The 22,863-nt window shown below is 45.7% G+C and overlaps 1 protein-coding gene across 4 annotated transcripts in view; it reads left to right on the forward strand.

Annotated features, from left to right (window-relative positions):
* Positions 1-14,694: 14,694 nt before the first annotated feature.
* The window catches only part of RRBP1 (ribosome binding protein 1), a 181,532-nt gene continuing 173,363 nt past the window's right edge, over positions 14,695-22,863 (forward strand). For all 4 annotated transcript variants that reach the window (XM_075339404.1, XM_075339405.1, XM_075339406.1 and 1 more), the window contains exon 1: positions 14,695-14,804. The gene's annotated coding sequence lies outside the window, so the exon portion shown is untranslated. The remainder of the gene's footprint in view (positions 14,805-22,863) is intronic.

Here is a 22,863-nt window from a genome sequence, read left to right on the forward strand (position 1 = left end):
ACTAACATGCTAATGAATACGCAGCAACGCTGCACATACCTCACTGTTCATGGCGGCCGGCAGAGCATGGATGCGCAATGTGCAAGATCCAGAGTACCCGAGGCTTCCGATCATGCACACTAAATTGATGCCGGGGGTAAGCTTCAGTGACGTACAGTGCGCATGGCCGGAAGTGCTAAGGACTCCGGATCATACCCAGTGCGCATCCATCCAAAATACTTTTTCTAAAGATCTCTTTATCTAAGCTACTAGATACAGGGACGGTTAGGCAGGGATTAGCAATATACACCCAGAACTGCTCGTGATACTGGATGCATATTGCACCTGACAGGTTCCCTTTAAGTATTTTAATTATTTGTAGTGATTTTATAGGAAGGAAAAAAAAAATCTCTGTTTTATTCTCCCTCTAGAAAACAGATACATAGAAATACACTGTATGTACTGTATGTACAATGTATCTCTATATAGCAATATAATTTGCATCTGGAGTCAGAGCCTGCTCTAGAGCTTCAAGTATATAAAATTCTTCCTTTGACACTACCAGAGCCTGTGGCTCAGATGTTTAGCTGCTGTCTGCAACTGTAGAGGTTGTTTGTTCAAGTCCTAGGGACGCTCGTGGAAAAAGAAAAAAATTAAATTTTTGCAATTAGAAAGAAAGTCATTTTTTTAAATTGTTTTCTTCCTATAAAAATACTAAAAAATAATCTTATTATTTTTTTTCTCCTTTAGGCTACATTCACATGTTCAGTATTTGGTCAGTATTTTACATCAGTATTTCTAAGCCAAAACCAGGAGCGGGTTAAAAATGCAGAAGTGGTGACATTTTTCTATTATACGGTGGCTGTTTGTTCCAATCCTGAATTTGGCTTACAAACAAGTGATGTAAAATACTGACCAAATACTGAATGTGTGAACATGGCCTTAGCGTACTCACACCGAAATATATAAAATAAAAATAAAAAAATTGGTCCTATTCTCATCCAGAAAACTGGGATGAATGAAATGCGTTTGGTAGTCCACATGTCATGCGAGTGCTATACTAGTTCATTTTATATGCCAGTAAGAGAGTACCTTTAGGATACAGGTACATAGAAATACACGGCTGTGTACAGATGTATCTCTATGTACCTATATAATCTGCTTCTGGATTCCCTGTGTAGCACCCCAGAAGCCATCAGGAAGCTACAAGGTACTGCATCCTCACCAGGATGCAGGGCCTACCCCCTAGGGACTCAGAAGCCCAGTGCCGGTAACACACAAACACTCCAGGTAATCCCAGTTTTCCCCAACATTCCCCTAGAGAATGGTACAATGGTGCACTGAACCCATTGTGTGGACTACCTTCTTCCGACACCAGTCACATCACCTACCCTCTGGGGCCTGGCCCTGCTTACAGAGAGCCTACCATCCAGGCTGCCATTAACACCAGCGCCAGTAGTGGACATTCTGTAGCAGCAGCTCCATCCACATAGCCGAAACACCGCAAGTGGCGTCACGTGTGAACACTTATCTAATCCCCTGTAAGTATTCCCCTTTTCAAAAAGGGCCCAGGGCACGGAACCAGGCAACGGCCACCAAAGTGACATTCCCCAGTGAAACACCGCCTGTGACGGAGTACCCCATAACCCTGGGTGACACACCTGTCTACACTAATTGTCAAATATATCAAATCCTCCTATCACGGGGGGCGTGGCCTGCACCCTGATGGTGACAGCTGCTTGAAGGAGAGCTCTGTGCTTACAGCAGGATAAACCGGCTCTTATCAGCTCACAGATAACAGGATTACCAGCTACAGGAGGTGTGAGTAACCCCAGCCCCCAGCTATGCCTAAGGGGAGACCTAAAAAAACTGGCACTCCAGCCAAACTGACAGACTTCTACCCCCGGGATAGGGATCTCTCCTCACCAAGCAAGATGGCGCTGGCTTCTCACTCAGCTTCTTCCCACTCCTCACAAGGAGATACAGGCTGCTTGAGAGGCTGCACAGCCATTCCTCTGACAGAGCAAACAATGCAAGCTCTGCTGAAAACGCTGAGGGCTTCCCTGCAGGCTGATCTCAGAGAAATAGTAAGAGAGCTGAAGGAAGAGATCAGGTCTCTGGGTGATCGCACAGAGCATGTAGAAACTAAAATGGCTGAACTTGCAACATCACATAACAATCTGATAGATGCTAACACAGCTTTGGAAAAGGAGGTGGAGGCACTAAAACTTAAAATCAGTGATATAGAGGACAGATCCCGAAGAAATAACCTAAAAATCAGAGGGATTCCCTCATCAGTAGCAGATAAAGACCTCCAGGAATACTTCCACAAGTTTCTGCAGCTTATACTCCCTGGATGGGACACCAGAGACCTGATAGTGGACAGGATTCATAGAGTCCCTAAAGCCAAAGGCATAGATCCAGCTCTGCCTAAAGATGTCCTGGCTACACTTCATTTCTATAAAACAAAAGAAGCTGTGCTGCACACACTGAGGGGAAATCCAGCCCTGCCAGACACTTTCATGGGACTAAAAATCTTCCCAGATCTTTCTGCTGCAACTCTTAATAAAAGCAGAGAATTTGCCCACCTTTCTAAACTCCTTAGAGATCAAGACATCAAGTACAAGTGTGGTTTTCCGGTGAAGATGATAATTTTCAAAGATGGAGGCACTCACATATGTCATACTCCTTCTCAGCTGGGCAAATTGCTGGATGACTGGGGAATAGCCCACCCACCAAACCCTGGTGGGCAGGAGAATCATAGAGGCCCTTCAGACAGGATTAACCCTGAATGGTCAGTAGCTTAGCTGGGACTCCTTCCTGCTTATGGCACCTGCTGTCCCTGCTCCTGTGACACGGGATGTCACGTAGCCCCCCTGATGTTCTCGCCTATGGCGAGCGGTTATACACCGGGCACCCTACTCGGGGCAAACCGGTGTTGTTGGAATTTTTTTGTTTTTGTTCCTCTTCTCACAAATGTTCCTTAATTTTTTCTGGAAATTTCTCTCAATTCCTTGCTGGTCTAGCCCCTCTCATCCCTGATGGCGTTCCTAGGAATTCAAACCCCCCTGCGGCTCCAATATGAGAATTAAGATATTGTCTATTAATTTGAACGGACTCAACTCCCTAGCAAAAAGGTCAATGATGTGGAGAGAGGTGAAGGCATCTGTGATATAGCGTGCATTCAGGAGACCCACCTTCTTTCCACAGATAATAAACGGCTACTTCATCCAAGGTTCCAACACACCTTTTTTGCTAATGACTCAAAAAAAGAGGAGGAGTGGCCATTTTAATAAAGAACTCAGTGGCCTTTAAATTGATAAATGTCAGTTATGGAGCGGATGGAAGATATATTATTTTGTCTTGTTATATCAACAGCATCCCTTATACCTTGGCAACGGTCTACTCCCCAAATTCATCACAATTGACCTTTGCTAGGAAATTTTTCCAAGCATTCAAAGATACTGCCACAGGGGCGGAAATCATCTGTGGAGACTTTAATATACCTGTAATACGCTCCATGGATTGCTCCAACACCAGCATCCCACATGCTAAGGAACCTAAGCATCTCATCAATGAATTCCATTTTCATGACATCTGGAGATATTTGCACGAATCAGAAAGAGACTATACATTCTTCTCTTCCAGGCATCGCTCATACAGTAGAATTGATTTTTTTTTGGTCGACAGCAAATCTATAAGTAATTGTGTGGCAGCTGATATTGGTTTAATTACTTGGACAGATCATGCGCCGATCTCTTTGTCTGTTCAGGGTAGCTTTAATGTTCAAAATTCCCCTAGGTGGAGACTGAATACCAGCTTGCTTGGTAGGCAGAAGGTACATGATGAAGTAGAGTCAGTGTTAACAGAATATTTCAAACTTAATAATAATGGGGAAATTTCTGACGAGACCCTGTGGGCTGCTCATAAAGCAGTAGTCAGAGGGCAGCTCATAAAAATAGCCTCCTTCCAAAAAAGGAAAAAAAACGCAGATATTAAATATATATTAACCCGTATTCATCACCTTGAATCCCTGAATAAAGCCAAAGCATCCCCTAACTTGACTAAAGAAATTGTAACCCATAGATTCCAACTAAGATCCCTACTCCTGCAAAAATACGAACATAATCTTAAAAAAATAGATCGACATTTTATGCTATGGGGGATAGAGCGGGGTCCTTATTGGCAAGAAGGACGAAAAAACGTGAGATCCAATCTAAAATAGAATTCCTGAGGGACCCAAACGGAACAATCACTAGACATCCCATTGAAATAGCAGAAGCATTTGCAAAATATTATGAGGCCCTGTATAATCTAAAATGTGATTCAAATACGTCACAGCCGACTCAAGTGGATATACAGGGTTTCCTAGACACCCTGGATCTGCCCCGGGTCTCAGATGAGCAATTAGAGGAACTTAATCTTCCCTTTACTACACATGAAATCCTAGGTGCCATCAAAATGACTAAGTCTAACTCTGCCCCGGGCCCCGATGGGCTGCCATACGAATATTACAAACAATTTACATCCACTCTGTCCCCCTTTATGTCAAAAACCTTCAATTTGTGGCAAAATAAAGGGTCAATTTCCCCAGACAACTTAGAAGCAATTATTATCACGCTACCCAAGCCAGGGAAACCTGCAGACACCCCGGGTAATTTTAGGCCCATTTCACTCCTAAATTGTGATGTTAAAATTTATGCCAAACTAGTGGCAGATAGACTTCATAAAGTGATCCCGACCTTAGTGGCTCCAGACCAAGTTGGGTTTGTGACAGGCAGGCAATCTAAGGATGGCACCAGACGGATGCTTGACTTGATTGGACTGGTGGAGATATCGGGTGAACCCAGTGCATTCCTGTCTCTTGATGCTGAAAAAGCCTTTGACAGGGTGCACTGGGGATACCTGGAGAGAGTTCTAACAAAATTCGGGTTCTTGGGGAAAATCAAGTCATCCATTCTAGCACTCTACTCTTACCCAAATGCATCAGTGTTGGCATCGGGGTTTCTGTCATCTAAATTTCAAATAAGTAATGGCACCCGCCAGGGGTGTCCATTGTCTCCCGCTATTTTTGCTTTAGTGGTAGAACCTCTGGCGGAAGCTATACGAAAAAACATAGCCATTTCTGGTATAAGAGTTGGGGAATTTGAACATAAACTTGGTTTATACGCAGACGATGTGATAATTTCCTGTTCTAACCTTGCAGTGTCGATTCCAGCAGTGGTGAACACACTATCAAACTTTTCTAAAGTGTCGTATTATAAGCTTAATTCGGCAAAGTCTTTGATACTGCCGTTTAATGTACCGGTGGAGGCCAGGAGTGCGCTGGAGGGGGCCTTTCAATTCAAATGGTGAGACACCATCGCAGATGTTAATTAAAGAAAATTTGGAACCTCTGATCCAAAATTTAGAAAAGGAATTGGGAAGGTATGAAAAAATATCATTGTCCTGGATGGCCAGGATACAGTCCTTTAAAATGGTTCTTACCCAAAATATTGTATGTGCTCAGATGCCTTCCCATCAAAATTTCTCACAAAACCCTGATGAAACTTCAATCGTTGACTAACAAATTTGTCTGGGGTAATAAAAGGGCTAGGGTCGCAGGTAAAGTGTTATACCCCCCATATGACTTAGGGGGATTGGGCACCCCAAACATATCGGCATATTATAAAGCCTTACTAATTGAATCACTAAAGGAATGGTGGCATCCAGGTAATTCACATAGATGGGCTCAGATTGAAAATTTCCTGTCCCACCAGGGCTCGGTCAGAAGAATGATGGAAGCAGAATATTTGAGCCGTTCACGGTTCTCCCCGTGTGTTCCCACCATGTCAGCCTCCCTGGAGGTCTGGCGAAATGACTTGATTCATAAGATTCAGATTCCTCTTTCAGAGATTTCCCTCAAGTCGTTGGAATCTCAAATCTCCTTTTTGAATCTGGCCAGGTGGGAGGGATCGGGCATTACAGTGCTGGCGGATCTATACTCTGATTTGGGTGTTAACCCCTTTAATGAAATAGTACGGGAACACCCCTCTTTAAAGGGCTGTTTCTATCAACACATCCAAATTAGTCATTTTCTGGCCTCTAAATTTCCTCCAAAGTCGAATCCTCTGTTACCTACAACAAAGGCTTTGGTATTTAAAAAGATAATTAAATCCAAAAGGTATCTCCTCGACATACAAATGGCTCAATAACCCCCCCGAAGAGCAAAAATCTCCTTATATGAATAAATGGGACGTGGAGTTGAGTGTCTGTACCTCTCCTTCAAACTGGCACTCGGCATCAGCAAATAGCCAAAAATATTCCAAGTGTATAAATCATCTGGAGCAACTGAAAAAAGTACACCTGCGATGGTATCGGTCCCCAGCCAACTTAGCACAGTCCCTCCCAAATTATTCGCCACATTGTTGGAAGGGCTGCCTCCAAAGGGGTACTCTTGGTCACTGCTGGTGGACTTGTCCCAAGGTTTTCTCGTTCTGGTTGGAGGTGTTTGGCCTGATGGGTGAGCTGACAGGCAATCCTATTAATCCGAATCCAGGTCTGGCAGTGCTAAACGTGGGTATAGAGGAGTTCTCTTGGGAATCCAGGGGTTTATTAGTTCACATTCTAGTAGCTGCCAGATATTGCATAAGTTTGCACTGGAAATCCCCAAAGACGCCTACATTAGTTGAACTATATAACCGAATTAATCTCCAATGCCAATACGAGTTCTGTCTGGCTCACTCCATCCGCGCCAAAAACAAAATACTTCAGATTTGGGACATGTGGCTAAACTCTGTATATGCATCCCCTGTCAGGCATCTGTCTCCAGGGCAAACTGTTGATAATTAAAAATGGGTCAAATAGGGTCAAAGAGAGTGTTACGCAGGGAGTTCACCCATACCACATGTCAATATTCAAGGTGTTTAAATCTCTGTTGTTGTTACTGCTCGGGCTACCACGAAACGCCATCCAATTCCCTACCTCCCCCCTCCCCCTCCCTGGTTGCTTCCTTGCAACCATCCATGGTTCTCCCCCACCTCTCTCTCCCCTCCCTTTTCTTATCTTCCTTTCTTACTCTCTGGTTCTGGTTGTTTGGATCCCTCGTTTTGAGGATTAAAGAGTAAATTGGTAGGTTGACTCTATACGTATTGGGTATTGATTAACCTAAAAAAAGTTGCAACTTGCATCAGACATGATTGGTGGTGGTGTGACAGGAAATGTGAATCATAATCAAATTACCACATATTACCACATGTTACAGCGTTGTTTTCTTTGTGTGTTATTGCCAATGATACCTGAATTTCTCCTTTTTGTAATGTAACTTCCTACAATAAAAATTGATTGGATTAAAAAAAAAATCCTCCTATCACACTCAGTCTGGGCAATGGCTCATTGGTAGAGCTGCTAACTATGGACAAGAAGTTCAAAAGTTTGAGTTTTGGGGAGACCAGGGAGAAGCTGGCCCCATCCCTAGAGGAGAAGAAGCTACAGAGTCAGAAAGGAGATGAGAGGAAGTTGGGACAGTGGAACTGAGCCCTCAAATCAGAGTAGTCCCTCTGAATCTAGGACGGTTGGGAGCTATGGGCTAGAGGCCCACTCAGAGGTTTTCCCTCCACTTGAACTCCTTGCTCTGCCTCTGATATGTATATGTAAGAGTACAATGTAGAATGTTCATTATCAAAAGGTATAAAGTAATTTGGAAAACACTAGCGAAACAACTTAAAATGTAATGAATTTACCTAGCAGATTCTACTAATACATTTTGGTCTGATCCTTATAACATGACAATCTGAAAGATAATAATTAGATGATGACTATGGCGAGTATTTCTCCATAAACTGTGATCAAGTCATTTAGTGCTGTATTTCCTATGGCGATTATAATAATCTCTGAAATTATTTTTTGATAGATTTAACTGAATTTGTGGAGTTGGTTATTGTAACATATAAATGATGTGATGATACGATGAAGTCCCATAGATTGTAAGCCTGTGAGGGCAGTGTCCTCTCTTCCTGTGTACCAGTCTGTCACTGCTAGTTTGTTTTCTGCACTTGTATATTATATATGTATTTAAACCTTCTTTGTGCTAATTGTGAGTACACATTCTTCTATACAGTACTTCCAAGTTCTATAGGCTTAACAGCAGATGGCTTTTTATGTATTTTATATTACGCTAGTCCAGTTTGTGTTCTTTCTCAAATCTTACACAATGTACTGTTCTGTGCCCTATAGCATTCCTCTAGGTGAGCAGGATGATCATCTCCAGTTAAAGGGAAACTGTTAGGCAATTCATTCTGCCTAAACCACAGGCCACATGAATCAGATCCTGGTTGCACCATTGCAGCCAGGTGTATTTTCCTTTTAAAGCCGCTTGCGTTTTACAAAAAATATACTTAGAAGATGCAACTGTGGACCATTGCAGGTGATCAGACTAGTCTGGCACCTCCTCCGGCCAGGTCTTCCCAGGTGACTGACGGGTCTCTCGTGTGTACATAAATAGAGACCTGTCAATCACTTGCAGCAGAGCTCAGAAGAACCAACCCGGCATTAAGCCCCCGTCACATTTAGCGACTTAATAGCGATCCCGAAAATGATGCAACCCGATAAGGATCGCTGGTAAGTCGCTGGTGAGATGTCACACAGTCAGACCTTACCAACGACTCAGTAACGATACAGGTCGCAGTAGCGACCTGTATAATGATCTCTGCTGTCATTGGGACCCTGTTACACAGTGTCAAACATAGCGATGTGTCCTGCCCAGCAGGACATCGCCTTTGAAGAAAATAAACCAGAACAGTGTGTAATGATCAGCGATTTCACAGCAGGGGCCAGGTCGCTGCTTAGTGTCACGCATAACGAGATCGCTGGTGAGACCCCTATTACGTCACAAAACCTGTGACTCAGCAGCGCTCTCACTAGCAATCGCTCGTTATGTGAGAAGTACCCCTTAGTCTTGGCTCTCACTATGGTCCCCGTCTGGATCTTCAAACTATATATTCACTTTGCAACTTCTCCTATTAGAGAGGGAGAATGGGAAGGGAGGGCAGTGCGGCGCTGATCTAAGCAGATTACAGTGTATTCCAATGGAAATAGATTGAATTGCACTCACCAAATGAGATATGTAAAGCACAGGTAGGACTTGTCCGTCTCAGTCTAATCTCTCCCGGTCAGGTACGCTGCTCCCATGTACAGGATGCAGTATGAGTCTTACCTTTGACATCTGCCGACAGGTAATGTAGCAAATAAAATAGGATTCCGTGAGAAGCCCCAAATACCAGGATATTGATGTATTAAAAAAAAAGATTTATAAGTGCCAAAGATTATAAAACTTTAAAGACCCTACAATAGTCCCTGGCTAGGGAGTGGGTAGGTGAGGGACGCTAGCCCCACCGCTGCAGTGAAACAACACACCAGGGAATGAAGACACACAGAGGGTAACACAACAACAGACTGCTGGGTTACAGCAGCTCCAAGGTCAGAATCCAAAATAACCAACACTCTCTGCTGGTAGCAGAGGGTATATAAAGGGACTGGGAGTGGTCCCAAATCGGAAACACCTCAGCTGGTAATTAGCCTGCTTGCTGGCAATGAATACTGACATTAACCCTACCACTGCCAAAGGAAAAGAAGACACGTTTAATATTGAGAGTCAAGAATGGAAATGACTCAAGTCCTGAATCTGTCACTAGTCTCATAATGCAGAGAGACAGTCGTGACAGTACTCCCCCTTTAACGAGAGGCCGCAGGACTCTCAAGATTGGATCCAACAGACTTGCGATTCTCTTCCCATGTGAACAGACTCATATGTTTACCGGAAATGATTACCAGAAATGAATATAAGAAAAATACCATTCATCTTCTATATAAATTATATTGTCATTAATGCCTGGGATCTGATGTGACAACACAATTAGATAATGTCCAGGTCTTTATTCTTTTGCGATGGACAGATACAATAAACGGTGAATGAATCAGTGACAGATCTTGGTTTATCAGAGTTGGCTTTTTACCAGTAACTGACAAAAGAGATTTCATGGGTTCATGTAACTGGTTCTATTTAGTTTTTACCTCTGTTTCATAGATCCAAGATTTTGTATTAAAACGTCCAACATAAATCATGTAGTTCACACCTTCAATGGGCTTTGGCATTAATGTCTCTAAGTTTATTAGATCGGAGTTTAACCCTACGTTACCATGATGAGGTTTTGGTGAGTTTTTTAAGCTGTGTATTTTCACTGAGTCAAAAATGCAATTTCATCAGTAAGGCCGGCTTCTCACTTGCGATTTTCTCGCATTGCATTAGGACTCATGTTAATCAATGAGGCAGCTCCCATCTGCTATTTCTTTTTCTCAGTCCAAATCGGACTGAGAAAAAAAAAAAAAAAAGAAAAAAATGGCAGCATGCTGCGTTTTGGAGAGTTTCTCCAATGCAAGTCTATGGGTGCGTACGGACCATCCTAGTGCCATGCGTTTTTCACAATAGATTTCACGCATGTAGCAGAGAACAATGTAAATGCTTCTGTACATAACATTACATGAGTAGCAGCTGCTGAGGGTAAAAACTGATTGCATACTGACAGCACACTGATGACTAGTGAACTAAAATCGGCCGAGTTTTTTTTCCTGCTACTCGGACTGATTTTACACGCATAAATGTGATTCCAGCCTAAAAAGGTGAAGTTGCCGGAGGGTGAGTATAAGAGTAGTTGCTTTTATATTAAGAGCAACAATGGAGCGCTGGAAAAAAACAAAACCCAAAACCCTGGAGTGGTGCTTTAAAACTAAAAAAACAACAAAATAAACCCCAAAAAACTATCCAGGTCCCCTTACTTCTGAAGATAAGAGACGCCAGTGAGTACTTGGTGCTGGTCCCCTACCAGCTCCGGGGATGATCAGCAGGTTACTGTCCTATCAGTTAGAACAGGACACATACCTACCCTGCATACACAATACCTGCTGATATCATATCAGTGGAGCCTCGCACTTGAACATGAGGAGCTGTATAAACCTTTTAATGTCGGTTGAATTAACTAAAAAAACTGAAGGAAAAAAAAAAATAGAAAATTAAAAAATGACAACTTTTTAAAATAAATTGATTTTATATCAAAGCAAAAAAAAAAAAAAAACAAAAACAGAAAAGAAATGATACCCTGAAATTCATTTAAAGCACCACTCCAGCATTTTTGTTTCAGCGCTAGAGTGGTTCCCTGTCCCAAGTGTTTCACTGTGATCTGATTCTCTCGCATGCGAAAATCGGATCACAAGTGCGGAGAAGATGGAGAACTTAATTTCTCCATCTTCTCCATTGTCTCTCTCTGCGTATATTGAACCACACTCTGATAATATGGTGTCCAAAGTTTCACACACAGCCATAGACTTGTATGGGTGCACGTGATACGATTTGTGGAGCATGTCGCAATTGTTTTCTCATGCCAGATCGGCAGAAGAGACAGATCTGCACTGCTACAAAGTATAACACTGGTCCTAGTGCTAACCGATAAAACATTGGATACCACTTGGCCATATTATACCTTTGTGTGAGCGAGCCCTTATATTTACCCTTCAGCATTGTCATCTTCTTTCGGCATCACTCTGAGCTCACAATGACATCTTGTGAAGGTATATCACACCGATATGATGTTTTCATAGACTTGTATTGAGTTTTGTCCTCCAGCTCTCTCCGTGAAAGTCATTCAAAACTACGATACGTCCCCCCAATAAATCAAGTTATGTCAAAAAAGTCTAAAAATAATTAAAGTTCTTGGCAGATGGGGAAAGGGAAAAAAAAAAAAAAAAGAGAAAACATTTTTTAAAATTTACCTGAAGACGATAAAGGGGTGGTCCAAAGTCCAAGTAATTTTCTTCTTAAATCCCTATCTACTTAGTGACGTAATCTAAACTATTTTCTAATATATTTGCATTAAAAATTACGAATCCTTCCCTAACTACACTATCTAACTGCTTTTTAATTTATTTCCCTACTTCATTATATTATGATGCTTTGTTTGAGTATCCCAGCATGCATTGGAATTCTCAAACAAACTCTCATCAGGGGGCAGAGGATGTGGTCACTGCCTCAGCCTCTGCCTCTCCCTGATACAAAGCATCATCAGTGCAACTCTTGTCAGGGGATGGGCTAGTCCCTGCAGGATGTCATTGTGTGCTCAGCGACAGCGCCCGCTCTGTTGTCGGTCCTGTTCAACAGGAACAAGCCGGCAACTCAGCGTCATCAGGATACCTGGCGTGCAGAGATCAGCACCGACCTGGAAAGTGACATCACTGGTCACTGCACAGCGGGTATCCTGATGATGCTGTGTTGCCGGCTTGTTACTGTTGATTTGAGCTAATAAAAGACAGCATGTGATCATTGTGCACAGTTCACTTCATACAGGGAGTAGTCCAGTGTCTGAAATAAGCGTCACTGATGACGCTTCGTTACCAAAAGCAGGCAGAGAATGCTGCAGTGACCGCAACCTCTGCCCCCTAATGACGCTTCTTTGAGTATCCCAGCATGCACTGGGATTCTCAAACGCAGCGTCATAACGAGGAAGTAGGAAAAGAATAGAGTACCAGTTAGATCGTGTAGTTAGGGGAGGATAGGGAATTTTTAATGCAAGTATGTTAGAAATTAGTTTAGGTTATAGCACTAAATAGATTTTAGGGATTTAGAATGAACACTAGTTTGGCCATTTGACCACCCCTTTAAGATTAAACTGAGTTTGTCCATTTGTCAAGTTTTGTTAAGAATATTTCATAAACCTTCTGGAGCCGCTGGAAGTTACAAACTGCCAAAGACTGATGGGAGTGAGGGTGAAAACAGATGAGGCTGGAGGGTAAGTATTACACTAGGGACAACGAGCTTAGATCTAAAGCGCCACATCGGCAGATCAACCAACATGTCTAACAGCCGCGAGTGGATTGGAGATCTAGCAGTGGGATTTAACTTGTGCTGACGGGCAGTGCGCCATTGCCTGCTCCCATCGGCAGTCCCGTGATGTCATTATGGGGCACCGATGGGTGGTCATGACAGCTGGGGGTCACCTAATGATCCCTGTGTCTATCATGACGAACTTTCTGTGAGTCCCGACTGCGAGGTAACGTCCATAGGAAGTCATCATGTCTGCTATACAGAGCGGTACTGATGCCCCTCTCTGTACAACACAAGCAATTGGATGATTGCCGCTTCAAGTACCCAATGGGAACTAGTAAATGCAATAAAATGAGATATTTTTTTTTTCAAAAATATGAAAAAAAATATAAAAAAAACCCATAAAAGTTGAAATAACCTCCTTTTGCCCCCTTGAAAATAAAACAATTAAAAACCACCAACATATTGCTGTGTTCAGAAATGTCCGATTTAACAATACAGTGGAACCTCGGTTTACGAGTAACTTGGTGTGCGAGTATTTCGCTATATGAGCAAACCTTGCTGTAAATGTGTAACTCAGTTTACGAGCAAGCTTTGCCATACGAGCAAATACTCACCGCACACACTTCCGGTTCCGTACTTTCACCGCGCTCTGACCCGGTCTTGCAGTTCGCACAAACACACACATACACATATTATGCTCACCTTACTTTCCGTTCCATCGCCGGCCTCATGGTTCTTGTAGTCCGCCGGTACAGGATGTGTATCGGGTAACCAGTAACCATCGCAACGATGGAGGAACTTTTGCTGTCAGCCGCTACTCAAAGGCAATCAGAGGCAAGCGGCTCCTGCCTTTGACGTCAGCGCTCTGGCAGCGGAAGCTCCTCCATCGTCGCGATGGTTACTGGATACACATCCTGTACCGGCGAACTACAAGAACCATGAGGCTGGCGAGTGAACGGAGGGTAAGGTGAGCATAATATGTGCGTGTGTGTTTGTGCATGCGTGGAATGGCACAATAGGGGACCAGGACGGGACATTGAACAAGTTGTGGAACGAATTGTCTGCATTGCAATTATTTCCTATGGGAAATCTTGCTTTGCTGAACGAGTAACTTGGTTAATAAGCACAGTCCCAGAACGGATTGTTCTCGTAAACCAAGGTTCCACTGTATAAAATAAATTAATCTGATCGATAAACAGCGTAACGAGAAAAAAAATCAAAATGCAATAATAGGTGATCAAAACATCCCATCTACACAAACACGATATCACTAAAAACGACGGCTCAAACAACAAAACGTTTTTTGTTGTTTTTTTTTTCTTACACAAACTTTTCCATTTTTTTCAGAAATTAAATAAAAGTAAAACTCGACATATTTGGTATCTATGAACTCACACTGAGCTGGGGAGCCATAACGCACGGGCAGCATTACCATATAGTGAACATGGTAAATACTTAGTCAATGCAAAGTAAAAACTTAAAATGCTATTGTGGATTTGCACTTTTTTTGCAATTTCACCCCACTTGGAATTTTTTCCCGTTTTCTAGTACATTATATACAAGCCCTCATACTGCAAGATTGATGGAAAAATAAAAAAGTTAAGGTGCTTAGTTAGAGGGGAGGAGAAAACTAGAAACCTGCAGAAATGTCTCTGTCCATATGTGAAGTCTTGTTACAAATATTCCATAAGCCTCCTGTATGGTGATTGTACCATGACAAGCCGTGCCTGCAGAGCGGGCAGCACCGCCTCACTGTCACAGTGACGGAGATTGACCGCACTGAACTTTTGTCTGCGGACTTGTACAATAAAGTTTCATTGAAAAAAAAGGGAGTGAAAAGAAAAGTGCCACGACTCCAGAGAGTCAGTAGAGAGGCTGAGCCGGCTCAGTGAGAAGGAGACACTCAGCTGCCGGAGGAGCACCCCGTACAGGACAGTCCGCTCCCTGCACCTCTGCCAGCTACACAGCGCAGGTAAGAGAGCAGCAGGAGAGGGGCAAGAGAGCAACATGATGGGGGGAAGAGAGCAACATGATGGGGGGCAACAGAGCAACATGATGGGGAGCAACATGATGGGTGGGGGGCAAGAGAGCAGCAGGCGAGGGGTAAGAGAGCAACATGATGAGGGGGAAGAGAGCAGCAGGCGAGGGGTAAGAGAGCAACATGATGGGGGGAAGAGAGAAACATGATGGGGGAAGAGAGCAGCATGATGGGGGGCAAGAGAGCAGCAGGCGAGGGGCAAGAGAGCAACATGATGGGGGGCAAGAGCAGCATGATGGGGGGCAAGAGAGCAGCAGGCGAGGGGTAAGAGAGCAACATGATGGGGGGGCAAGAGAGCAGCCTGCTGGGGGTAAGAGCGGCAAGAGAGCAGCAGGCGAGGGGTAAGAGAACAGCATGATGGGGGCAAGAGAGCAGCCTGCTGGGGGTAAGAGCGGCAAGAGAGCAGCAGGCGAGGGGTAAGAGAACAGCATGATGGGGGCAAGAGAGCAGCCTGCTGGGGGGGGGTAAGAAGAGAGCAGCCTACTGGGGGGGGGCATGAGAGCAGCAGGATGGGGGGGGTAAGAAGAGAGCAGCCGGCGCCGCTGGCAGAGGTCACGTTGCCGGTAGACAGCGCCATTGATTGATTCCGATCTTTGCTCGGATCTTATTGGTTTCCTCTTGGCCATTTCGATCCTTTACAGCAGAGCGCTCTTCCCTGCTCCGATCACATCTGTCTCCAATAAGATCCGTGTAATGATCAGTGATTGTCGTGCGATCTGTGATCGTTGCAGCGTGGGACTTGTGATTGCTGGGAGTTGTAGTTCAGTTGTAGGAGTGAGTGACAGATGGGGACTTTGCTGCTGGCTGAGACTTCCCAGGATCTGGATGGATTTGGCATCTGGATGGAGGGGAGGTGTCTGCTCCCTCTACGTGTCAGTCTGGGGAGATCCCAAAAAAATTGCAGCGCACTGATTGATGGTGGCAACTTTCTGAAAAGTTTTCTGCGTGATTCGGGGAATGAGGACGAGGGGCCCCCACAGAGATGGCGGGAGGAGGGTCCTGAGAGCCGGGGTCTGGAGGAGGCTACGTGTCCACATCTCCTGGAGGGACACGTCTGCTTAACCAGCTAGCGGTCTGGAAGGATCCTGGTGATCTGCATCCTCCGGGGGCGGGGCCTGTGCGGGGGGAGGGGCCTGTGCGCGGACAGGGGGCGGGACCTGTGTGCGGGGCGGAGCGGGGGCGGGGCTCCGGCTGCTACGCTGATTCTCGGCTCCTGGTCTCAGATTTGCAGGACACTGCCGCACATTTCTTAGTTTGTTCATTATTAAAGAAAAATCGTTCCTTCCTCAACAAAAAAAATCATGCATTTTATTTTTTTATGTTCAGAATTGTTTTTACAGATTTTTTTTTCTTTGTAACGTGTTTTAGTTAAAAAAAAAAATCTGTACCTAAATCAACTTAGAAGGGTAAGATGTATAATGTCCGCTGACACCAGCACATTGTGCTCTCCCAGGACTGCCGGTCTCCAACAGATGGCCGGGTACCTGTGTGTGTAACTAAGCCAGCCCCTTCACATTGGCAGTGTCAGGGATGGCTACCTGTGTGTGTAACTAAGCCAGCCCCCCTCACATTGGCAGTGTCAGGGATGGCTACCTGTGTGTGTAACTAAGCCAGCCCCCCTCACATTGGCAGTGTCAGGGATGGCTACCTGCGTATGTGTAACTAAGCCAGCCCCCCTCACATTGGCAGTGTCAGGGATGGCTACCTGCGTATGTGTAACTAAGCCAGCCCCCCTCACATTGGCAGTGTCAGGGATGGCTACCTGTGTGTGTAACTAAGCCAGCCCCCCTCACATTGGCAGTGTCAGGGATGGCTACCTGTGTGTGTAACTAAGCCAGCCCCCCTCACATTGGCAGTGTCAGGGATGGCTACCTGCGTATGTGTAACTAAACCAGCCCCCCTCACATTGGCAGTGTCAGGGATGGCTACCTGTGTGTGTAACTAAGCCAGCCCCCCTCACATTGGCAGTGTCAGGGATGGCTACCTGCGTATGTGTAACTAAGCCAGCCCCCCTCACATTGGCAGTGTCAGGGATGGCTACCTGCGTATGTGTAACTAAGCCAGCCCCCCTCACATTGGCAGTGTCAGGGATGGCTACCTGTGTGTGTAACTAAGCCAGCCCCCCCTCACATTGGCAGTGTCAGGGATGGCTACCTGCGTATGTGTAACTAAGCCAGCCCCCCTCACATTGGCAGTGTCAGGGATGGCTACCTGTGTATGTGTAACTAAGCCAGCCCCCCTCACATTGGCAGTGTCAGGGATGGCTACCTGTGTGTGTAACTAAGCCAGCCCCCCTCACATTGGCAGTGTCAGGGATGGCTACCTGTGTGTGTAACTAAGCCAGCCCCTTCACATTGGCAGTGTCAGGGATGGCTACCTGCGTATGTGTAACTAAGCCAGCCCCCCTCACATTGGCAGTGTCAGGGATGGCTCCCTGCGTATCTATAGCTAAGCCAGCCCCCCTCACATTGGCAGTGTCAGGACCAGCTACCTCTGTATGTGTAACTAAGCCAGCCCCCCTCACTTTGGCATTGTCAGGGATGGCTACCTGCGTATCTGTAACTAAGCCAGCCCCCATCACATTGGCAGTGTCAGGGATGACTCCCTGCGCATCTATAGCTAAGCCAGCCCCCCTCACATTGGCAGTGTCAGGGCCGGCTACCTCCTGTATGTGTAACTAAGCCAGCCCCCCTCACTTTGGCAGTGTCAGGAATGGCTACCTGCGTATCTGTAACTAAGCCAGCCCCCCTCAGATTGGCAGTGTCAGGGATGGCTACTTGCGTATCTGTAACTAAGCCAGCCCCCCTCAGATTGGCAGTGTCAGGAATGGCTACCTGTGTATCTGTAACTAAGCCAGCCCCCTTCACTTTGGAAGTGTCAGGGATGGCAACCTGCAGATTTGTAACTAAGCCAGCCCCCCTCACATTGGCAGTTTCAGGGATGGCAACCTGCAGATTTGTAACTAAGCCAGCCCCCCTCACATTGGCAGTGTCAGGGTTGGCTACCTGCGAATGTGTAACTAAGCCAGCCACCCTCGCATTGGCAGTGTCAGGGATGGCTACCTGCGTATGTGTAACTAAGCCAGCCACCCTCGCATTGGCAGTGTCAGGGATGGCTACCTGCGAATGTGTAACTAAGCCAGCCACCCTCACATTGGCAGTGTCAGGGATGGCTACCTGCGTATGTGTAACTAAGCCAGCCCCCCTCACATTGGCAGTGTCAGGGATGGCTCCCTGCGTATCTATAGCTAAGCCAGCCCCCCTCACATTGGCAGTGTCAGGACCAGCTACCTCTGTATGTGTAACTAAGCCAGCCCCCCTCACTTTGGCATTGTCAGGGATGGCTACCTGCGTATCTGTAACTAAGCCAGCCCCCATCACATTGGCAGTGTCAGGGATGACTCCCTGCGCATCTATAGCTAAGCCAGCCCCCCTCACATTGGCAGTGTCAGGGCCGGCTACCTCCTGTATGTGTAACTAAGCCAGCCCCCCTCACTTTGGCAGTGTCAGGAATGGCTACCTGCGTATCTGTAACTAAGCCAGCCCCCCTCAGATTGGCAGTGTCAGGGATGGCTACTTGCGTATCTGTAACTAAGCCAGCCCCCCTCAGATTGGCAGTGTCAGGAATGGCTACCTGTGTATCTGTAACTAAGCCAGCCCCCTTCACTTTGGAAGTGTCAGGGATGGCAACCTGCAGATTTGTAACTAAGCCAGCCCCCCTCACATTGGCAGTTTCAGGGATGGCAACCTGCAGATTTGTAACTAAGCCAGCCCCCCTCACATTGGCAGTGTCAGGGTTGGCTACCTGCGAATGTGTAACTAAGCCAGCCACCCTCGCATTGGCAGTGTCAGGGATGGCTACCTGCGTATGTGTAACTAAGCCAGCCACCCTCGCATTGGCAGTGTCAGGGATGGCTACCTGCGAATGTGTAACTAAGCCAGCCACCCTCGCATTGGCAGTGTCAGGGATGGCTACCTGCGTATGTGTAACTAAGCCAGCCACCCTCGCATTGGCAGTGTCAGGGATGGCTACCTGCGAATGTGTAACTAAGCCAGCCACCCTCGCATTGGCAGTGTCAGGGATGGCTACCTGCGAATGTGTAACTAAGCCAGCCCCCCTCACATTGGCATTGTCAGGGCCGGCTACCTGTGTATGTGTAACTAAACCAGTCCCCATCAAATTGCCAGTGTCAGGGATGGCTATCTGCGCATGTGTAACCAGGCCAGCCCCCCTCACATTGCTACTGTCAAGTTTGGCTTACCTGCCAAAATGAGTCGTTGGTCAGCCCCCACTAAAGCTGTGTTCACCTATTTCTTTTTTTGCTGTTTTTTTTTCTTTTCCTGAACTGAATTGGAAAACTGCTTTGTTGTGTTTTTTCTGCAGCAGGTCCATTCCTTTAGTGTTTTTTTTCATCTTGGAAAGCGACGAGGAAGTGCGAAAAACACATGCATGCCTTCTACTGCGTTTTTGGTGAATAAGGCCACGTGCACACACTGAGTATTTGGTGAGTTTTTACCTCAGTATTTGTAGCCAAAACCAGGAGTGGGTGATAAATGCAGAAGCGGTGCTCGTGCGTCTATTATACTTTAATTTTTTGGTCTTGTCTTAAATAAATACTGAGGTAAAAACCTCATCAAATACTCAGCGTGTGCACGTGGCCTCTTTCTAGCTAATTTTATTAAACATATACTTCATCCCAATAACATATAATCTGCACCCAAAAAAAAATGAAGTAAAACATATTTTTTTTTGTAAGCAGCTTCTTTACTGCTATGTGAGCAGGTTTTACCTGCAGAAAAATATGCTGCAAAAACTCAACGTGTGAACATAGCCTAAACGGCAGCGTCACACTCACATACCTGTTCAGCAACGTCGCTGTGACCGCTGAACAATCCCTCCTTCAAGGGGGAGGTGCGTTCGACGTCACTAAGCGGCCGCCCAATAGCAGAGGAGGGGCGGAGATGAGCGGCCGGAACATGCCGCCCACCTCCTTCCTTCCTTCCTTCCTTCCTCCTTGCTGGTGGACGCGGGTAAGGAGATGTTCGTCGTTCCTGAGGTGTCACACATAGCGATGTGTGGTGCCGCAGGAACGACGAACAACCAGCGGCATGCCCCACCAATGATATTATGAAAAGGAGCAACGTGTCAACGATCGATTTTTGCCGTTTTTGCGATCGTTGATCGTCGCTCCTAGCTGTCACACGCTGCGATGTCGCTAACGACGCTGGATGTGCATCACAAACACCGTGACCACGACGATGTATCGTTAGCGATATCGCAGCATGTAAAAGCACCCTTAAGGCTATGCGCACACACTGTAGTTTTGTTTCTTCAGCGAAAAGCGTACCCTCTGGCAGAAAAATGCACCTTTGGCCGAAAAAGCACATTAGGTTTTGCCGCGTTACGGTGCATTTTTGCCGCGTTTCGGTGCGTTTTTTTGTATGTTTTTGCCCATGCTTTTTTCATATTCAGTGGTAAAACGCAGGTCAAAAACACAGAAAGAAGTGATGTGCTGCTTCTGTTTTCTGCAATGTGCGCACAGCCTGTCTGAAGTCTCAGACATTCTAGAATACTGTATAAAAGAACCTAGGCCTCTCTGTATAACATGAAAAACACCTTTATTATACTGGCCTAGGGGACGGTCCGGTCCGATGGCTGTTGCTGCTCTCAGTTTGGAGCCTCCTCCATCCTGTGGGATCGCAGTCCTCATGCCCAGCCCCGTGTGCAGGACGCGTCCTATGTCATCCGCACAGTGTCCTCCATAGCTCTCCTGCGCAGGCGCACTTTGATCTGCCCTGCTGATGGGAGATCAAAGTACTGTAATGCACATATGTGGCCGCTCTTTGACCTTTCCTCGCTTTTGCACATTGCACTTTCTTGACCTCAGCCAGGCAGCTCAAAGTGCGCATGCGCAGGAGCGCAATGGAGGCTTGTGTGTATGACGTAGGACGCGTCATGCACACAGGACTGGGAAGATGGACGGCGATCCCACAAGATGGAGGTGCCAGACAGAGAGCAGCGACACCCATCGGACCGGACCGCCCCTAGGTGAGTATAATAAAGATGTTTTTCATGTTATACAGAGCGGCCTGTGTTCTTATATACAGCAATCTAGAATACTGTATATAAGGGTTCAGTGATGGTGGCCACAGCTTATATGGGAAAAACCTGGTGACAGATTCCCTTTAAGACAGAACACAAGTGCTGTGAAATCCTATAGATGTCATTTGCACACATGTTTCTTGTGTCTATATTCCCACCTCTTCTTTCTTTTTTCTTCCAAGAACAGGTGCCAGCAGAGGTAGAAAGATAAACACTTTGCTTGCTAAAGCTTTTCCTCCTTCCTCGGTTCAGGACCTAGGGTTACGTCTTTTTTTTTTTTTTTTTCTTTTCTATGAATAACTTTTTTTGAATGCTCCTTGTGAATTTCAGGTTCTTGAGATTAAAGGGGTTGTCTTGTGAGAGTCGACCCCTCTCAGAATGCCAAGGAGCTTTGTAGGTATGATTTAATCTCTTGAGAATTTGTGTGACGTTTCGGTCTATACAGACAGACCTTCATCAGATACAGACAGACCTTCATCAGATACAGACAGACCTTCATCAGATACAGACAGACCTTCATCAGATACAGACAGACCTTCATCAGATACAGACAGACCTTCATCAGATACAGACAGACCTTCATCAGATACAGACAGACCTTCATCAGATACAGACAGACCTTCATCAGATACAGACAGACCTTCATCAGATACAGACAGACCTTCATCCGATACAGACAGACCTTCATCCGATACAGACACACCTTCATCAGATACAGACAGACCTTCATCAGATACAGACAGACCTTCATCAGATACAGACAGACCTTCATCAGATACAGACAGACCTTCATCCGATACAGACAGACCTTCATCCGATACAGACACACCTTCATCAGATACAGACAGACCTTCATCAGATACAGACAGACCTTCATCAGATACAGACAGACCTTCATCAGATACAGACAGACCTTCATCAGATACAGACAGACCTTCATCCGATACAGACAGACCTTCATCCGATACAGACAGACCTTCATCCGATACAGACACACCTTCATCAGATACAGACAGACCTTCATCAGATACAGACTGCAGAGCAGGAAAAAGCGTAAAGAATTCCTCTCAGGAGTCTGATGCTAGCGCTGTGGTAATGTGAAAAACCACTCATAGTAACGGATGAAGGTCTGTAAAGACCAAAATGTCATATACATTTTCAAAGTGGATTTATTTTTCAAAATAAATTTACATTATATCTACTTAAAGGGGTTGTCCAGCTTTGGCACAAAGGTTTGCAGTCAGTCTTTGTTATATGAGGATTCTTTGGTGCGGGGAGTGGGCGGTCATGTGACTGCAAGTATGCGATATGCATTCTCCCGGCTACACTCCTACTAGACGTGTCTGGCTCACTCACTTCACTCGTATTGAGTGAGGCTGTGCATGTGTAGTCGGAATGTGGCCAGGTGTATGCATATCGCATAATTGTGGCCATATGACCGCTCACTCTTGGCGCTGACAGCGGAGAATCCTTATAGCGTGATTTGTGTGTGATGTGAGGCTTCACAAATCTCCAGTCACAAAGATTGACTGCAGACTTTCGTGCCAAATATAGACAGTCCCTTTAAGAAGTGCCCAAGATCCTTTCATTTATCTGATCTGCGGTGCTTTCAGAAAATAGTGGCACTGCTCATATTTTCCTCCACTTGTAGAATGCTACCATGCGATAATCAGCAGACCACTGCAGAGTGTGGGGCACTGCAGCCCGAATGTGGATGCTGCCCCCTGACTGCTGGCCCCCTCCTGTGGAAAAATGAGTATTCCCCTTTAAGAGACCTCTCGACGCTGTCACTCCTCCCCAAGAGCGTCATTGGTGCCTCCCCACGCAGCTTGTCGCATAGGCTCAAGGGAAAGTTTTCCCAGTCTCTCTGAGGACCCGGACCAGTTTCCCG

The sequence above is a fragment of the Anomaloglossus baeobatrachus genome, chromosome 3 (genome assembly GCF_048569485.1).
Source record: "Anomaloglossus baeobatrachus isolate aAnoBae1 chromosome 3, aAnoBae1.hap1, whole genome shotgun sequence".
NCBI lineage: Eukaryota > Metazoa > Chordata > Amphibia > Anura > Aromobatidae > Anomaloglossus > Anomaloglossus baeobatrachus.